Source organism: Natator depressus, chromosome 1 (genome assembly GCF_965152275.1).
Source record: "Natator depressus isolate rNatDep1 chromosome 1, rNatDep2.hap1, whole genome shotgun sequence".
In the NCBI taxonomy this organism is placed as follows: domain Eukaryota; kingdom Metazoa; phylum Chordata; order Testudines; family Cheloniidae; genus Natator; species Natator depressus.
In genome coordinates this window covers 124,529,755-124,544,647 of record NC_134234.1, presented here as the reverse complement: position 1 = coordinate 124,544,647, position 14,893 = coordinate 124,529,755, and the positions used below count along the sequence as shown (strand labels likewise).

Below are 14,893 nucleotides of genomic sequence, written 5' to 3'. Positions count from 1 at the left end.
CACCATCCTGTCTTAGTTACAGCAGAGACCATCCCCTCCTTTCCGACATGCAAAACACCGTATAGCAGGGCAGCCAGAGACAGGTAGAGTGAAAAGGGGGCTACAAAGGCGCCAGTAGGCGAGCGCCAAAGAGAATCGGGATGTAGAGAGCAACCTTGGGCAACCCAGGATTCTTTCTCGGTTTCTGGGGCAGAGTCTTGGAGCAGGGCGAGGTCAGTGAGGGACCAGGAGGGTAAGAGGAGAGCGGAGAACAAGGGAATCAGACATTTCGACTAGGCGCGCTGCAGCAGCCACAGCACGCAGGCAGGGGGGTAAGCCTTGGGCAACAGGGTCTAAAGTGGCAGAGAAATAAGCCACTGGGCGGTTCTTTTCTCCATGCATCTGCGTGAGAACTCCAAGCGCACATCCAGATTGTTCGTGGCAGAAAAGGGTAAAAGGCTTAGAATAGTCAGGCAGCCCTAAGGCAGGGTCAGAAGCCAAACCCTGTTTGAGGGAAACAAAGGCAGAATTGGCCTCAGGGGCCCACGGCATGCGGTCAGGCACAGAGAATCGAGTGAGTTCCTGGAGTGGTTTTGCAAGGGAGGCATATTGGGGAATCCATTGTCTGCAAAATCCAGCCATGCCTAAAAACTTCTGGACCTGGCGTGGGGAGCGGGGTTGGGGAAAGCTAAGGATAGCTTGGACGCGGGTGAGAGAAAGTGCACGGGAACCCTGGGAGAGGAGAAAGCCAAGGTATGTGACAGAAGCTTGACAGAGTTGTAGTTTAGAGCGAGAAGCTTTGTGACCCTTATTTGCTAGGGCAGTAAGGAGCACTAAAGAGTCAGTTTCAGAGGCAGACCATGAAGGGGAACAGAGGAGTAGATCATCTACATATTGGACTAGTGTGGACCTGGACAGGAAAACAAGGTCAGCAAGGTCTCAGGCTAATGTCTGGGAAAAATATGACGGGCTTTCAGTATACCCCTGGGGCAATGTGGTCCATGTGTACTGTGCCCCTCGTAAGAAAAGGCAAACAGGAACTGGGAGTCAGGGTGAACCAGGACAGAAAAGAAAGCAGTGCACAAATCAACAACAGTAAAATGAGTTGCATCTGGTGGGATAGAAGCCAGAATCTTTGAGAGAGGCAAGTTTTGATTCTGTCCACCTATGATTTGCCTCTTCCCACCACTGCATGAAACAATCAACCTCTCCTTTTGCCAATTTAGTTTTAGGTTGGCCGAGTTTGTCTTTTAGGATGTCTACTCGGTCTTTGTCCCAAGATCCTAACAGTGGCCACTGAATTTTGGGATTCTCCTGAGTTAGCCTTTTGCATTCCCATACACATCTTCCCCCCCCTCCCCCCAAGGTCAGCCTTTTGAAGCCATCCCCCACCCATGTCATGAGGTTTTCTGTTCATTAAAACACAACAATGCTAGCAACAAGACAAACACCACAGACAAACAACACAAAACATAGATCCATGGTATTCTGAGTTTTTCTTCCGCTGGCGCCAGCTTGCTCGTAGAGTCTAAAAACAAAAGAAATAATTTCCACCCCCCCAATGGGGACAGATTATTGCTTAATAATAATACCACTTTCTTTTACAAATTTCCTTGCTAATTGCAGGAAAAACAGAGGAATTGCCCCCACATTTTCCTGTTTTTGTTCTATAGGCAGGCCAGGTTTCAATGGCTTTTATCTTTTAAGGGTTATGGGGAAATTATCCCACTGTTTAGTCATTAAATCCCTGAGTTTTCCTTCTTATACAGCAGACCAAGTTTATAATGTTTTTTCCTGCTGTGTTAAGCTTTAAGTTTTATTTACAGGTAATAGCTGAGAAGCTTCATTACCATACGACCTTAAAGGGTTTTTCCAAAAATCATACACACTATACGTTGTTACAGGGATACTTATTATCATTAAATTTATTAAAATTATCTTGTTATCCCATGCCTTTTATTTAGACAATTTGTTTGCTGACCAGGTGTGTCCTTTATCTGCAGCTCCTTTGTGCTGCTAGTTCTTTCCTTCCTTTATCATTTAGGTCATTTGCATTTTCACAGACGCTTCCTGCTTTTGGATTTAAAGCCATCAGCAGCTCAGAGACTCTATCTTAAAAGGTTTCAGAGTAACAGCCGTGTTAGTCTGTATTCGCAAAAAGAAAAGGAGTACTTGTGGCACCTTAGAGACTAACCAATTTATTTGAGCATGAGCTTTCGTGAGCTACAGCTCACCAACTTGATGGTGACTTTAGATAAGCTATTACCAGCAGGAGAGTGGGGTGGGAGGAGGTATTGTTTCATGGTCTCTGTGTATATAATGTCTTCTGCAGTTTCCACAGTATGCATCCGATGAAGTGAGCTGTAGCTCACGAAAGCTCATGCTCAAATAAATTGGTTAGTCTCTAAGGTGCCACAAGTACTCCTTTTCTTTTTATCTTAAAAGGGACACAATCAACTTTCACCAGAGTTTTGATTACTTTTAACTTCTGCTTCCAAAACACACAGCAATCTGAAAAAGAAATCCCAACCTATTGTGGCTCCCTTTGGAGCCCTAATAGCATTTTAATTAAGTAGCATAGTATGTTTGCATTTCTTTTGCCCCTTCTACAATATACCCTGCACATGTTCTGGGGCAAATGCACATTCCTTCCATAGTTTAACTTCTATAACATTATCCAGATCCATTTTTACATAAGATGTCACTATTTTTTTTTTTTTGCTTACAGAGTTTTCATGTACCTTTATCAAAGTGACAGTCTGATTACTCAGAGCCATTTTAAGACTCAGTGTTTCTAACATTGCTTCTTTTTGTTTTGTGCACCTCACCCCTGCTGTTGCTTCAGAAGGGCACTGTCTTTTTTTAATTTTTTTTTTTTTACTACAACTCTCATCTGCTATTTTGTTACAAAAACAAATAAAAAAAAAACAAACAAACAAACAAAAAGAATCCAGATTTTTTTTTCTATTCTCCTGATTTTTGACTGCCCTGCTGCAGCCACAACTTAAAAACATTTTAAATTTTGTAAAGCATTGAGTTACCTTTTAAGGGTTAAATGCCAAATCCCAAAGCCAAACAACACTAATTACCTGTGTCTAGCAAAAAGGTCTGTCAGTTTTGCAACTTTGAATTAAAGACCATGGATTGTCTATGCACCGCTGTATTGCTCTCCCAGCAAATATCAGGAAAATTAAAGTCACCCATGAGAACCAGGGCGTGCGATCTAGTAGCTTCTGCGAGTTGCCGGAAGAAAGCCTCATCCACCTCATCCCCCTGATCCGGTGGTCTATAGCAGACTCCCACCACTACATCACTCTTGTTGCTCACACTTCTAAACTTAATCCAGAGACACTCAGGTTTTTCTGCAGATTCGTACTGGAGCTCTGAGCAGTCATACTGCTCCCTTACATCCAGTGCTACTCCCCCACCTTTTCTGCCCTGCCAGTCCTTCCTGAACAGTTTATAACCATCCATGACAGTACTCCAGTCATGTGAGTTATCCCACCAAGTCTCTGTTATTCCAATCACATCATAATTCCCTGACATCACCAGGACCTCCAGTTCTCCCTGCTTGTTTCCAAGGCTTTGTGCATTCGTATATAAGCACTTGAGAGAACCTGCTGATCGCCCCTCATTCTCAGTATGAGGCAGGAGCCCTCCCCTCACAGACGTTCCTGCCTGTGCTTCCTCCCGGTATCCCGTTTTCCCACTTACCTCAGGGCTTTGGTCTCCTTCCCCCGGTGAACCTAGTTTAAAGCCCTCCTTACTAGGTTAGCCAGCCTGTTCGCAAAGATGCTCTTCCCTCTCTTCGTAAGATGGAGCCCGTCTCTGCCACCATCCCATGGTCAAAGAATCCAAAGCCTTCTCTCCGACACCACCTGCGTAGCCATTCGTTGACTTCCACGATTCGACGGTCCCTGCCCTGGCCTTTTCCTTCCACGGGGAGGATGGACGAGAACACCACTTGCGCCTCAAACTCCTTTATCCTTCTTCCCAGAGCCACGTAGTCCGCAGTGATCCGCTCAAGGTCATTCTTGGCAGTATCATTGGTGCCCACGTGGAGAAGCAGGAAGGGGTAGCGATCCGAGGGCTTGATGAGTCTCGGCAGTCTCTCCGTCACATCGCGAATCTTAGCCCCTGGCAAGCAGCAGACTTCTCGGGGAGAGCAGGAGATGGTGCTGTGCCACTTTCTGATAGACACATCCTAATATTCCTTGAGGAGTCCACCTAGAATCCTTCTTTTTGTAGTGTTGGTAGGGAGGTCTGTGTGGATTAGTATGTTGTTCAGAGGTATGTTGGAAATATTCCTTGAGGAATCCACCTAGAATCCTTCTTTTTGTAGTGTTGGTAGGGAGGTCTCTGTGGATTAGTATGTTGTTCAGAGGTATGTTGGAATATTCCTTGAGGAGTCCACCTAGAATCCTTCGAGAAACTGTTGAATTGGAATTCATTTGCAAATTGGATACAAGTAACTTAGGCTTGAATAGAGACTGGGAGTGGCTAAGTCATTATGCAAGGTAACCTATTTCCCCTTGTTTTTTCCTAATCCCCCCCCCCCCCCCAGACGTTCTTGTTAAACCCTGGATTTGTGCTGGAAATGGCCCACCTTGATTATCATACACATTGTAAGGAGAGTGGTCACTTTAGATAAGCTATTGCCAGCAAGAGAGTGGGGTGGGGGGAGGTATTTTTTCATGCTTTGTGTGTATAAAAGATCTTCTACACTTTCCACAGTATGCATCCGATGAAGTGAGCTGTAGCTCACGAAAGCTTATGCTGAAATAAATTGGTTAGTCTCTAAGGTGCCACAAGTCCTCCTTTTCTTTTCACAATGAATGAGTATCCCTTCCACTAGTGCACTGGGCTTTTGCAGTAAAAATGGCAAAATTCTCCCCTGTGTGCAACATCTTGACTGTGCTCAACCCCCCAAACAGAAATCCCTTTCTCTTTGGCAGAGAAAACATCAGCCTTTTGGCTGTGTTTACACATTCCTGCTAACACAAATATTTTTGTTTATAAATGAACTATTTCTTGTGAAAAATGTTCCATTCTTCCATGCACCTGGAATTTGTTTTTCTTCAACTTTGCTTGGCTGACACCTCACAAGCAAAGTTGTGTAAGATTCCAGCTGCATCTAACCTAGAGCCAGAAAAAAAGCTCCATTCCTGCTTCGAATCCAGCTCAGGATCTGAACCATAAGGTAGATCTTTCCCCACAAGAAGCCCACACCTCAAAGAAGGTTGAATCTAAAATTCTTGTTGTAGCCCCTCTCTAACAAGACCAGTTAACTGGAGCTGACCACAAAGACGATGTCTACACTCCGAGCTAGAGGCATGATTCTTCTGCTCATATGCACATAGTCACACGAGTTCTCCTAGAGCGAGCGCACGTATCAATACAGTGTAGCCCCGGTAGCATGGGGAGCGGCAACAGAGGCAGTTTCAAGTGGATTTGTACTTGGCACGGCTCAGCCGTGCTTCTACTGCTGCTGCCTGTGCAACCGTGTCTACACTTCTATTTATACTCACACTAGCTTGATGAGAGCTAGTACGTGTACAAAACCAGGGAAATCACACCCCAGCTCATAGTGCAGATGTAGCCTAAAATGTGACATTGAATAAACACCGAGCAATATATTTCAAGGCCATTTGGGGTTGTTTTTTGCGGGGGGAGAGGGGGAAGTTGTTTTTCAACTAAAACTCTCTTTTTCTGAGACAGTGACAATTTATTTTTTGTTTTGTTTTTAGAAACAAGCATGGTCCATTCCTCCTCTTTGTTTCCTTTTTACATGTCCACGCACCCCTCGTCACCACAGAGAAGTTTCGTGGGAAGAGTAGACATGGTTTATATGGAGATAACGTAGAGGAACTGGACTGGATGGTGGGTAAGTCGTCTTTTTGAATGAGATTGGCTTTATTTATTTAAATTTGTCTAAAAAAATTTAAAAGGCATGGTAGATCCCCATTATGATTTACAATAACAAATAGATTTAAACTGCCTGAATCAGGTCTCTACAATGTACATACGTGCCCAAGGACCAGCACTCTGTTACACTGCCCCTTGCTTTAAACATGTACATGTCATTCTTAGGATGCAAATACAAGCAGTTGTTTTGGAGTATCTCTTTCTTTTAATTAAAACTTCTTTTAATTAAAACTGTGCAGTGCTGTGATAGTTACAGAGAAGTATAATGTAATCAAATTGTAAAATACAAACACTTTATTACATCTGGCCTCAAAGAATGCCTTTAACATACATTTAATTCAGCATGGTTCAAACATGACAGTTGTCAGTGTAAAGTTGAACTTGCACAGTGTACTCACTTTCCTGTAGTTTATTTCTTGTTGTGCCTATCTGTCTTAGGTACCTATATGGCTGTCGTCACCTAAGTATCTGAGCACCTCTCTCAGTCTTTAATGTATTTATCCCCACAATACCCCTGTGAGGTAGGGAATTTCGATCTAGTGGCTAAGGCACTGGATTGGGACTCAGTGACTTGGGTACAGTTCCCGTCTCTGCCACTAGCCGACTGGGTACCCTTCAGCAAATCGCTTCCCCTCCCTGTGCCTCAGTTTACCCATCTGTAAAATTAATTACACTTACTGCAAGAAGCCTTGATATCTACAGGTGAAAAGTGCTATATTCGACCTAGGTATTAATAATAATTATTATTATAATTATTATCACAATTTTACAGCTGGGGAACTAAGATGCAGAAAGGCTAAATAATCAAGGTCACACAGGAAGTTTGTGGAGGAGCATAGACTAGGTTAGTAGCCTAACCACTAGACCATCCTTCCTTTTGATGCCCTTCAGCTGTTGCTCCTTCGTCTGTAGCCACAGGAGGCACCTATTGCCAGTGATGAAGCTATTTTGACGCAGTATATGCTGAGGTCAGGAAAATCACAGGTAAATCTTGATCTGCATAGCCTACTGCTGTCAGTAGTATCAAAAAAGTTCATTAGGAAATAGGATTTGAATCTGCGCCATTGAAGGTAATGGGATTTTTATCATTAACTTCAGAATTGTGAACAGGTTCTGACCACTAGTGCACAGCTGGATCTCAATTTGTCTTTGCTCATGAAGAGGCAGAGCACTTTAATATGGATGAGAAAGTATGCAGCATTATTATTAATTATTATTATTATTATTTATTATTTAAGCACCAGCAGGTTGCACAAGCTAGAGAATGAAGACAATCCTGGCCCCAGAGTTTACAGTCTAAAAGAACAAATGACAGTGACAAAGTACACTGAGAGGCCTGGATGAAGGATTACACATTGAATTATTCAGTGGCTGATTTTTATTTGTAATTATAATATTTTGTTGGCATCATTGCAGAGCCTTGAAAACTCTATAATAACTTTCCTTTGGATCCTTGTTTTTCCTAAAATGTGTGAACTTTCCTTTTATGATGGAGGGGCAATAACAAAGATGTGATGATAGTAGAAAGCTGATTCTTGGCAAGAATTTGGCCCAGAATTCTTCATATAGTGCCTGATTGAAAGATTGAAATAATTAGGCTTGTTTAGTCTGGAAAAAAGAAGACTAAGGGGGGGGACATGATAACACTTTATTGTACATAAAAGGTTGTTACAAGGAGGGGGGCAAAAAATGTCAGTGTCCATTGAAGGAATTGAAAGATTCCAGGGCTGGAATCATGAAAGGATGTAGGCACCTAACTGCCACCTAAATACCAGAATCAGGCCCCAGAGGAATTCACAAAACCCCCACTCAGCTGCCCCCTAACCCTGTAGGTGTCTAAAGTCACTTGATGCCTAAATGTTTCCAGTTAAAGTTCCCTAGGAGCCAAAATTTCTGCCTGTGCACATGAACACTGCAGCCCCATGCCAGACATCCAGATATGACTCAGCCCAAGTGCGATGTACAAACTGGGGAAAGATAAGCGGGCTTCTCTCTGCCCAATTTGCCTGTGGGGCCTGATCAGATAAGATGGCTTAGAGCTCACTTACTGGATCGGGCTCCTACAGGTAAACCTACACAAAACATGGGGTGGGAGGAGGAGGACCATCCTCATAACTTTTAGCTTAGTGGTTATGATACTCACCTGAGATGTAGGAGACACACACACACACACACACACCCTGCTCTGCATGAGTGGGGAGAAGAGCTCTGAACAGGGATCTACCATCTCTCAGGTGAGTGCTCTAACTGCTGGACTAGAGGAGACTGTGCTGTGAGGCTCCCTCCATCTTTCCTGTTGAAGCTGTTCCACTCTTAATAAATAATGAAAGAATCATTGGGTGAGAGAGAAAGACAGCACACCAGCCTGAGAATGTCTCTGTGGCCTGGTGGTTCGAGCACCTCACCTGACAGGTAATAAATGGCAGAGTCCTGTTCAAATCCCTTCTCCCTCTCAGGTTGAGGGGGAACTTGATGAGTTTCCTAAATACTGGGCTAAAAGTTATGAGGTCAGACCTGCTCCCCAGCTTTTTGCAAAAACAGCATAGGTTTCTGTCTCAGATCCTAGCAAGTGGTCCCTGCTGGGCATCCACTAGGACTCCTGTGAGGAGAGTCCAAGCCTCTGTGCTCTGGATCCACAGGGTGTTAAGCTTCTGGAGCCTCAGCAAGCTGCTGCACTGTTCCTCCCTTGGCCAGGGTACTGACTCCCAGTATGCTACCCCTTCTTGGAAATGGGCCCTAGGACAGGTGGGCTGAAGAGCTCCCTCAGAACCAGCACTTCCCCCCAAGATACCCCTCTTACTTAAACACACCTCTCCTAAAACTCCACCCGAAAGGTGTGAAGCTTCTGAAACTCTCTCAGGGGCAGGCAGTTGTGGGGAAGCATTCAACATACACACACATGCTATGTACAGTCTAAAACCTTTATGTTCTTCTATACTTAATTGTGCAAAGCACAGGAGAGCACAGAGCATTTAAAACAATAAACACTAAACCCATATTTAATTCCCTTACCAAGCCAGGGCGTGCTTTGAGCTGGTATCTGAGTCTCTGCGATGGTCCAGAGCTCTTGGGGCTACCTGGGTTCAGGAAAGTGGGCAGTGCTTGCCCTCCCCATGGGGCTGCTACTTGCTGTGTGACCTCGCTTTCCTGGCCAGGAGAAAATGGACTGCTGCCCTGAGCAGACCAACTTCAGCCCTTTTTAAAAACCAGTCTTTTGTCCAAAGGGAATACATTTCCAGCAATTGGATACTTATGAGTCAATTGCCCTCTACTGTTAGTCTTATGCCACCAGTTTTTGGAATTTTCAACCCAACATGGAGACAAACAGACCATAGAAAAGGCAAACATTTGAACACTGAAAGTGGAGTTTGCAGCCTGACACAGATACTAGGGTTCATAATCTCACACAGAATTCATAAATTGTACAGACATATTCCCAAATCATCACAGTGCCTAATCCCATGAGAGGGTTTGCAGCCTCCAAGCAGAGGGAGGAGCCTCCCTGCAGCCCAGACTTAGGTGCCCCACTCGCTGAGAGGAACAGGGTTTAGAACACCCCTCTCACCTTAGTATCTCCCATTGACTAGTTTAGGTGGGGAACTGCTAGCATATTGGCTTTTGTAGTTCCCATTCTGAGGTGCCCTCTCTCCCCGTTCATTGTATGTGGAGCCTCGGTGCCCAACTCAGACATGATGAATCCCAGTGATTTTCTACATGCCTAAAAGGTGTGGGGACCCTCAGCATCACCACGCCTAAGTTCCTTTGTTGATCTAACCCCCACTGACTTCACTGGTCTTTGGATCAGGTCCTTAATGACATATTTGTAACCCCGTTTCTCAATCCTGAATAGCACTATTTTTCTTCATTTACAGGCAGAATTCTGGATGCTATTGACAAAGAAGGCTTGAAGAATAACACATTCACTTATTTCACATCTGACCATGGAGGATCCTTGGAGGCTCAAAGACAAAATGCCCAATTGGGTGGCTGGAATGGAATACACAAAGGTGAGAACTCTGTAGACTATCTGTCTGTGGGACCTTATTTTAAGAAAGAAGATGCTATAAATAGGTCCAGGTTGAATATATTTATAAAAAGTTATATTCTGCTTTCTCTTGGAGCTCAGAAAGGCAACTAAAACCCAGTCTCCAGATTTACCAGCATCTATACTTGTATAACAATACTGTGGTATCTGAGCACCAGTCTTTAATGTATTTATCTGCAATCCCCCTATGACTTAAGGAAGTACTATCATCCCCACATATGGATGGGGAACTAAGGCACAGAGAGGCTGGTGTGCCTACTGACATAGGAAGTCTTGGCAGAGTAGGGACTTGAACCCCCATCTCCAAGGCCCTGGGGCAGTGCCCTAACTACTAGACAATCCTGCCTCTCTTCCATACCAATAATTCTATACCAATAAATGAAACTGGATAATGGCATGGAGAGTATATTTATAAAATTTGCAGATGACATCAAGCTGGGAGGGGTTGCAAGTGCTTTGGAGGACAGGATTAGAATTCACAGTAATCTTGACAAATCAGAGAATTGGTCTGAAATCAACAAGATGAAATTCAATAAAGAGATGTGAAAAGTACTTCACTTAGGAAGGAAAAATTTAATTCACAAATACAAAATGGGCAGTAATTGGCTAGTACTGCTGAAGAGGATCTGGGGGTTAAAGAGCAGTGCTTGTCAAGCAGGGGTATGTATACCCCTGGGGGTACTCAGAGGTCTTCCGGGGGGGCTCAACTTATCTAGATCAGTGTTTCTCAACCTGGGGGTTGCAGCCACCAGGGAGGGGTCATGGGATGGCCCCCTGGGATAGTAAAAATCTGGGGGCAAATTTGTCTCTTTCATCCCACCCTTGCACCCATGCATCCTTTATCCAAAATACTCATTTGGCACTGAAGTTAAATAGGTGTTAACAAAATCAGAAAAAACAGTGTTTTTCAAAGTGTGATTTAAAATCCCTTTCTCTCACCATTGCTCAGTTTTAATGAGGAGTCCAGTAGCACCTTAAAGACTAACAAATTTATTTGGGCATAAGCTTTCTTGGGTAAAAAAACCCACTTCTTCAGACACATGGAGTGAAAAATACAGATGCAGGCATAAATATACTGACACATGAAGAGAAGGGAGTTACCTCACAAGTGGAGAACCAGTGTTGACAAGGCCAATTCAATCAGGGTGGATGTGACCCACTCCCAATGAGATGAGGAGGTGTCGATCCCAAGAGAGGGAAAATTGCTTTTGTAGTGAGCCAGCCACTCCCAGTCCCTATTCAAGGCCAAATTAATGGTGTTAAATTTGCAAATGAATTGTAGCTCTGCAGTTTCTCTTTGAAGTCTGTTTTTGAAGTTTTTTGTTGAAGGATGGCTACTTTTAAATCTGTTATCGAATGTCCAGGGAGATTGAAGTGTTCTCCTACTGGCTTTTGTATGTTACCATTCCTGATGTCTAATTTGTGTCCATTTATTCTTTTACATAGAGACTGTCCAGTTTGGCCAATGTACATGGCAGAGGTGCATTGTTGGCACATGGTGGCATATATCACATTAGTAGATGTGCAGGTGAATGAGCCCCTGATGGTGTGGCTCTTGCGGTCAGGTCCTCTGCTGGTGTCGCTAGAGTAGATATGGGGACAGAGTAGGCAACAGGGTTTGTTATAGGAGTTGGTTCCTGGGTTAGTGTTTCTGTGGTGTGGTGTGTAGTTGCTGGTGAGTATTTGCTTCAGGTTGGGGGGGCTGTCTGTAAGTGAGAACTGGCCTGTCTCCCAAGGTCTGTGAGACTGAGGGATTGTTTTCCAGGATAGGTTGTAGATTGTTGATGATGTGCTGGAGAGGTTTTAGCTGGGGGCTGTACCTGAGGGCCAGTGGTGTTCTGTTCTCAATTTTCTGTCTCTTGACTCTTGTCTTGTGATGTTATCATTTCACTAGTTCTCCTGTTATCCTAGGCTTTGTCTGTACTAGCATTTGTCCTGCTGTTGTAATTGATTGCCAATTGCTTGTTAAGTGACTAAATGCTAATCTAGACGCAAACATTTGCAAAGTATCAGGACATGGTGGCTCAGCCTCAGGCAAACCACAAAACTTTGTGCCTGAGAACAAACATCTTTGGAGAGCCTTATCAACACAATTAGCATTTACGATCAATTAGCTCAGATTATAACAGGACCACCAGCTCTAGTCTAGACAAAGACAAAGCATGAGTCCCCCAGGCTAGACAGGACCTGGATTTTTAATATAAAAAGAGGAAACATAAATATGTCTTCCCTCCCAAAAACAAACATACAAACAAAAAAATGCATAGGCCCCCAAACCTTCATGCCACCTTTACACATCAGAAGAAAATCAAACAAAGGCACGGTCTCAGTTATTGCCCCTTTAAAAAATGAAATTATCTGTTACCCTGATTTTAGGGAATTAGGAATGTAACTGCTGACTCTGGGACTGAAAGATTGGATCTGGATGTGAAAATTTTGTTCCTTTCCACCGTTGCAAGTACATATAGAACAGAGTGCTGGGAGCACAACAGAATAGGTTAGGGTAAGAGAAAGCTGATAGGGGAAAGAGACCCTCAAAAAAATCTTGCCTTGAAAATAGCTACAGGGTTAGTTTAGTAGTCAAGATTTTTGAGGTTGTTTAAGTGAGATACAGTCCCACTAAAATAATCGTGTAACATCCAAATTTTACGCTTCTTATAACTTTTTTTTTTTTTACACATACTTGGGGCTCAAACATTGCTCTGATCCTGATATTACTCTCTCGAGATCAATCATGGATAATTTCCATCACCCACTTCCCTTTTGGGGAAGCAATAATTAAAAAGCTATTCAGGGGCTGGGGTCGAATTTATGGTGCAAATTTAGGTCATTTGATCAAGAGGTTCCCAATATATGTTCTCCCCCTGCATTATGAGCTTTTTTTAATTTTCAGGTTTCAGAGTAGCAGCCGTGTTAGTCTATATTCGCAAAAAGAAAAGGAGTACTAGTGGCACCTTAGAGACTAACCAATTTATTTGAGCATAAGCTTTCGTGAACTACAGTGAAGTGATGAAGTGAGCTGTAGCTCACGAAAGCTTATGCTCAAATAAATTGGTTAGTCTCTAAGGTGCCACTAGTACTCCTTTTCTTTTTTTAATTTTCAAAATACTCTAAAATCCACATGCATAATGAGATTGTCTATGATATTGGTATGCCACAACAGGGGCAATAGCGCACGTCTGGAATAATTTGGTTCAGGCATTCCTCAGATACTGCCCCCCCCAAAAGAATATTTTAATATTCTAGTTGCTCTAAAACTGACAAGCCTTGTGAGATTACCTTGAGCAATGGTATTCCACAACTGAAACTGAAGTGGAAGGGAACTCCCATTGAGATGAATGGATCATTTCACACCACCCAGAGCTATTGTGTTAGATTATTCATCTCTTTAGAGCATCCTAATTCATCTCATCACACCCTACTGAGGTGAATGGGCCACTCCTTTGTACTGCAGAGGGCTGTGCAGAGCCCCTTCCTTTGTATATACTTCAGGGAGCTAGTGCAGCGGTTCTCAAACTTTTGTATTGGTGACCCCTTTCACACAGCAAGCCTCTGAGTGCGACCCCCCCCCAATAAATTAAAAACACACACACACACGTATATAGATATATATAAACACTATTATAAATGCTGGCGGTGAAGCGGGGTTTGGAGTGGAGGCTGACAGCTCGCAACCCGCCAGGTCATAACCTCGTGACCCCCTGAGGAGTCCCAACCCCCAGTTTGAGAACCCCTGAGCTACTGTAAAGTCTGGGGCTCCCTGCTATTCCTCTTGCTGCCTCCAGCTGGTAGGCTGTGAGGAGCACATCTATCAGGTACCATCCTCCTTTCTTCCCATGGCCCTTCCAGCCCTACCCAGGGCATGGTGGGGCCAGGAGGAGGGCAGAGCTGATAGCTAAAGTGGCAGATCATTCCCCTCCCAGGGGGGCCCTCCAATCATGCCCCCTCACTAACACCTCTTCTTCAAGAAACAAGGGGAATTAACTGCAGAAAAACATGGTTAATGCAGGTCTTGTTCACACTATAGCACCTTTGCCAGTATAGCTATGCCAGCTAGACTCACCCCTGCTTAGTACCCTCTTCAACTCAAGAAGTGCGTTTCAGATTCCTGCTAGCACATCCAGCCTGACGTACATTCTCTGGCTTGTCAGATTGGGTTTATATCTGCTGGTGAACCACAGCACCATTCATTAGACTGCTTCCCAAGCTGGTGAACCACCTGTGGTTCATTAATTTTATACTAGTGTAACTCCACTGATTTCGTTGGGGTTGCTCCTGATTTACACTGCTACAAGTGAGGAGACAATCAGGTCTAGGCACCGACTCCATGGTTGCTCCAGGGCTCAAGCACCCATGGAAAAATATAGTGGGGGTGGTCATCACCCACTAGCCACAGCTGTTCAGCTGGGCTGCCATTCAGCTGTTTGGCAGCTGGCATGGGGCCTCGGGGGAGAGGGCAGAGCATGAACAGGAAGAGGTGGAGCGAGGGCGTGGCCTCAAGGGAGGGGGTGGAGTGGGGCGCAGCCTTGGGGCGGAGTTGGGGTAGAGCACCCACTGGAAAAAATAAAAGTCAGTGCCTATGCAAAGACTTGTCCCTGCTCCTAGATCTTTACCTAGCAGATCTCATTTTTCCTTTTTAGTGAGAGGTTTTGACAGCAGCTGTATTGCCACGTACCTTTGCCATTCTTTAAGCAAAGGCTCCACATACTTAATACATTGTGGCTGTATGTTTGACATGTTCATGAGGGTTAAGTCTCAAGTATTACCTTCTTCAGAGAATAACTGACTTCTAGCACTAATTGTCTTTTAATGTCTGCTTTTATTACATAAGGGCCGACCTTAATTTGATCAGCTTTGGACAGCCACAGTACAGTAAAGGTTCCATGCATGCTATTAGGACCAACAATTTTCCATAATCCATGTCCCCCTTTGTTTCATCTTATT

General features: G+C 44.0%; 1 pseudogene; it reads left to right on the top strand.

Annotated features, from left to right (window-relative positions):
* The first annotated feature begins 5,721 nt into the window (after positions 1–5,721).
* LOC141983012 (arylsulfatase L-like) overlaps positions 5,722–14,893 on the top strand; it is a 34,103-nt pseudogene continuing 24,931 nt past the window's right edge.